Source organism: Diceros bicornis, chromosome 5 (genome assembly GCF_020826845.1).
Source record: "Diceros bicornis minor isolate mBicDic1 chromosome 5, mDicBic1.mat.cur, whole genome shotgun sequence".
Lineage (NCBI taxonomy): Eukaryota > Metazoa > Chordata > Mammalia > Perissodactyla > Rhinocerotidae > Diceros > Diceros bicornis.
In genome coordinates this window covers 44,875,943-44,881,504 of record NC_080744.1, presented here as the reverse complement: position 1 = coordinate 44,881,504, position 5,562 = coordinate 44,875,943, and positions in this window count along the sequence as shown.

The following is a 5,562-nucleotide window of genomic DNA, read 5'->3' as shown; positions in this document are numbered from 1 at the left end:
TTCTTAACCATCACTGTTTTCCGGGAGCTTAGGGCTCAGGTAAAGTTTAACATTGTCAGCACCTTCTCATTCTGAAAAATTTTTTCATAGATGCCCTCCCTGAATACCCCGAGTACTACTGCCTTTTCCATTACTCTCTGTCATAATTTCCTTCACAGTATTTTTCATAATCCATAATTATTTTGTGTACTTGTTTGCTTGTCTACCTAGACCATAAACTTTTTGAGGTCAGTAAACATGGTTGTCTTATATCTTAAGAGCTCAGAACAATGTATCTTTATATCTTTAGAACCTGATACATTTTTGTTGGATTGACAAAAGAAGCAATACCAGATGGCCAGTAAACTCATGAGAAATGGGTTAGTGATTACCTCATTGGTAATGAAATAAATGAGGATACAAATAACAGTGAGATAAACAAAAGAGAATCAGAAATCCCAGGCAGGGGGACCCAATTGTTCAGAGACATGGTGGTGTGTGTGGAATGTGGGGCATGGCTGGTGTGGGACGGGGTGGGTGAGTCTCCACAGTGAGTCAGAGACCAGAACCCAAAGTAGACTGGGCTTTATAAGTCCCCTTCCCCTCAGTGCCCTGCATTCATTCATTCTTTCAGCAAATATATGTTGAATGTGTTCCATGTTCTGGCCACTGATCTAGACTTTGGGGACATAGCAGGGAAGAGAACAGACAAAAATAAGTCTGACAGTAAATAGAAGTGATTAAAATAAGTAGCACTGAGTGTTAATGAGAAAAACAAAGCAGGAGGGTGAGATGTGGAATAGGTGAGATAGGTAGCTAGGTAGACATGAGCGGGGATCATAGCTGGAGACCTTACTGCATCAGTGAAGCATCTTGCTGGCATCCTACAAGATGCAGATAAAGAAGAACTGAGACCCGCCTGGTGCCGCCGCCAGTCTGAGGCCATCAACCGCAATGATAAAAATAACGGGTACACAAACAGCACATACAAAGCCTTCTGCTATACACCTCTAGAGGACACTGACCTTTCTTTAATTTACCTACAAATTCCATATGCATTAGCTCCCCTTCCACGGGGGATGACTGCCATGACGGTTCTGGAGATTCCCCTAGAATGTTAAGAACTCCCCCTCCCAACACGTGGGTGGAAGAAAGACCATTATTGGCAGATAACCAGATAATGCTAATTCCCATCTAAACAGCCCAAATGAAAGTACAACTAACCCAAGACACGGGGCAGATGCATTCTTTGGCACTGCCTGCTCCTCACTTGGAGTGTATCTGATCTTTCCTCTAATAAATCTTTGCTTGCTTGCTGTTGCCGTTGTGTCGGTGTCTGAATTCTTCTCTCACGCTGACCAAGAACCTGGGTGATGGGACTTTCCAGTCTGTTACATAGGCTTGTTTCTAGAAAGTGGCCAGGGAAGTCCTCAGTGAGAATATGTTCTCGGCCGGATATGGGGATGGGGGCATGGGGTGTTTAACCAAACTGGAAGGAAGTGATATCTTGGGGAGGGGCATTCCAGGTAGAGGGCACAGCAAACATCAGGTTCTGAGGTGCAAACTCACCTGTAAGAAGGCCAGGATGGTCTGAACAGTGACAGAGGGGGCGTACACTTGTAGGGGATGAGGTCCCAGAAGTGGAGGAGGGGGTTGTAGTTGTAGGGCTTTGCAAGTTTTTGTAAGGAAAGCGTCTTTCCCACTGAATGAAATGGGAAGCCATTGGAAGATTTTGATAGGAGGAGTGACATGCTCTGTTTCATTTTACAGGATTGCTGGGGCTGCTGTGCTGAAATGAGACAGAAAAGGATCAAGGCCCGATGCAGGAAGACCCTTTAGGAGGCTACTTAGTAATCCAAGTGAGAAATGATGGTGGTAGCACAGATCAGGGAGGCAGCAGTGGAGATAGAGGTAAGGGGTTAGATTCTGGATATATTCTGAAGCCAAAAGGATTTGCTGATGGGTCAGATGTGAGGTGAGGGAAGGAAGTCAAGGATGATTCCAAGATTTATGCAAGGATGGGTTTGCCAGTTAAGGAGATTTGGAACAGTGCTAGAAGAGCAACTTTGGGAAGGAAGATCAAGAGCTCAGTTTGGACACATTAAGTCCAAAATGCACAAGTAATACTTCTTTTAATAGAATTCATTTTGTAAATGTACCTGTGAATGTTAGGAAATCATAGAACTGGTGATCATATCTCTCCACTGTGCTGGTTTTATTAGCGGCTAGAGTAGCTTAACGTTTTGCAAGACCCATTATTGCTTACTGCTCTGAACTTCTCACCTTCCCTGAGAATATTTCTACCCCTTCTTTGTTGGGAGAAGTGCAACAGGAAAATTAGAAAATCCAAGTACATAATTGCTTTGAAAAGAATAATAGAGAAGTGTATATGTGAAGTATCTCCTTTTCCCAATCTGTTGGGCATCTAAAAGAGCAGATGAACTCCATTTAGAAGCTCAGGAAAGCCACCAGCTTTGGGGAGAGAGCTGTGTATCAGAACAGAGGCCCGTGCTTTGCCCTCAGGGCTCTGCAGCTGAGTTGACAGTGTGGCAGTTACCCATGTTTTTCTCTGACAAGTGGATTGCTTAGCTTTGGCCCCAAAGAATCCTTTGCTGAGAGACATTCCAGGCTGAGAAGGAAAGCAAAGACTCCTTGCTCCAGATGTCATTGCTTGTCACCTTCTCTGAAGCAATGACATTCATAATGTGTGATCCTGGCCTCAATCTCTGAGTTCTCCTTGAGCACTCCTCATCTTGAATTACCCAACCTGAAAATACTCTTTAAATCTTACGCAAGAGCGCCATACACTCTGCTTCACCGCAGAGTCATTCCACATAAATTAATTTTCCAGATAACTGAAGCTTAGCCATCCTTTGATGTCAACCATATGAAGGAGAATTTTTCCGAGGATAAACTGAACATATTCTTGCTTTTTTAACCAGAATACGTAGAACAAAATTGAATTTTTCTGCCATTGGTCTGTCTTCTCACAAAGTGATGCTGTCCTCAGGCTCTAGTGAGGTATGTAGAGTCTGTGCCTCTTTCACTTATGACCTCAGACTGCCATGTTCTTAAGGCTTGTACTTTCTTTTTAAAAATGTTTTTGATGTTTTGCTGCATCATCCCTACTGTCATTTATTGCTAGTTACTGCTCATTTAACATGTTGGAAAACACTGACTGAAAACACCCTGTAACCGGAATTGTGTACAAATATTTGGTCTGAGAACCCTGCTTTAGTACTAGAGGATCTCTGAGGTCATTTTCGGCTTTAACCTATTTTTATGGTTTTAGATTTCCTGAAAAATGAGCATGATTTATTATGCATAGATAGTGGGCTTTTATATGGATACTAGACAGGCCATTTTTAACTTATTATCAGATTCCTGACTTGGCTTTTAGTAGCTGATATATGATCTTCAGAAATGTGAGAAAGTATTTGTGGTTGGCGGAATTCTAAGATGGTCCCCATGCTTCCCACCCCCTTGTTACACATACTCTATGTATTCTCCTCCCCGTGAGTCCCGGCAGGACCTATGAGTATGACGGGGTGCCACTCCAACGACTGGGTTACCTTATATGTTTGCAAATGGGAACGTATTCTGAATATGTGATTCAAGTCCCTAATCAGTTGACTTTAAGTTAATCAAAAAGTCAGGCCTGACTTAATCAGGAGAGACCTTTAAAAGAGGGTCTAGAGGTAAGAGGTTTTCTCTCCTGCTGGCCTTGAAGAAGCAAGCTGCCAAGAGTTCTATAGCAGCAACTAAATTAATTTGGCCAACAACTACGTGAGCTTGGAAAAGGACCCTGAGCCTCAGATGAGACCACAGCCCTGGCCAACACCTTGACTGCAGTGTTGTGAACCCTGAGCAGGGAACCCAGGTAAGCTATGTCTGTGCTCTTGACCCATGGAAACCGTGAGATAATTAATGGGTATTGTTTTAAGCTGATCAGTTTGTGATAATTTGTTATATAGCAATAGAAAATTAATACAGCATCCTATTTGGATTTTGTATTTAAAAGGGTAAAAGAGGCCAGCCCCGTGGCTTAGAGGTTAAGTGCACGTGCTCTGCTACTGGCAGCCGGGGTTCGGATCCTGGGCACGCACCGACGCACCGCTTCTCCGGCCATGCTGAGGCCGCATCCCACACACAGCAACTAGAAGGATGTGCAACTATGACGTATAACTATCTACTGGGGCTTTGGGGAAAAAAAAGGAGGAGGATTGGCCATAGATGTTAGCTCAGAGCTGGTCTTCCTCAGCAAAAAGAGGAGGATTAGCATGGATGTTAGCTCAGGGTTGATCTTCCTCACATTAAAAAAAAAAAAAAGAAAGGGTAAAAGAGCACATTGCACATGCAATGCATGAGTTCACACAAACTTAATGACATTATTATAATTACCCCATCCTATTATGGATAATATCAATTCTGAGTTTTATTCAGCCCAGGAAATAAAACCCCAGAGCATATTAAGATTGTATGTGTCCATTTCTGAGCTTCAGCAAATAAAATATGCAGGGCTGTAGTGGTAAATCCAGCCCAAGATTTCTCTTTATCTCTTTTTTCATCCAGGAGGGAATCGTATGTTTAAAAAAAATCTGATGTTTAAAAAAACTAAACTAAACTTATCAGTGGTGTGAGATGGAGTCAACTTTTTTATTTTACAGTGATGTTTTAGTTGCTTACTTATTTTATAAATAAGTGCAACAGAATATAATAATGATATAATATCTTACATTTTTGAACACTTGGTAAAACTTTCAAAAATTTGTTACATATGATCTTCACAATATATGTCACTTCAAACATAAGTTAATAATTAAACACAGCCTAGGAGGCTAGGAGTTTATTTATTTATGGATTTAATTTTTAAAATATTATTTTTGAGTAATTATTATTGGTAAGTAGTAAAAATTAAATTTCTGTCTCTCTCACACCTGTTTTTCTTTCATCTTGTTTTCCTCTCTAGAGTCAACCCTTACTAGTTTCTTGTGCATTCTTCTAGAGATGTTCTATGCATTTGCAAATAAATATTCAAATAATTATGAATAAATAAATGGTAACTAATGCTCACTAAATATGATTAATTAGATTGACTGATTTCTGAACCATAAGATATATCTGTATTCCTAAAATATCTGAATTCCTGATTATGGTGGATTTCTGTGTGTGAATATATTGATAGAATTGAGTTGCTAGTCTTTTATTTTGGAATTTTCCATGTTTATTCATACAAGAAAGTGATTTGTACTTTCTAGTTTTTATGGTCTGTCATGCAGGTATTGAATTTATTCCAGTTTCACAGAATAACTGAGGAAGAAAAAGACCGTGTTTTATCTTGCTCTGTTTAGCAATGCTTAAATAGAATAGTAATTATCTTTTCTTTGAAAGTTTAAAAGAAGTCACCTAGAAAAAATTCTTTGGGTTGATACCTTTCTGGAGCTAATTCTTTGACAATCGTTGTGTTTTATTTTGAAGTATTAGATTTTATCAGGTATTCTATTTCTTGTGTTAATTTTAGTCATTTATATTTTACTAGAAATTGATATATTTCATTAGAATTTAAAAATTTACCAGTCTAGA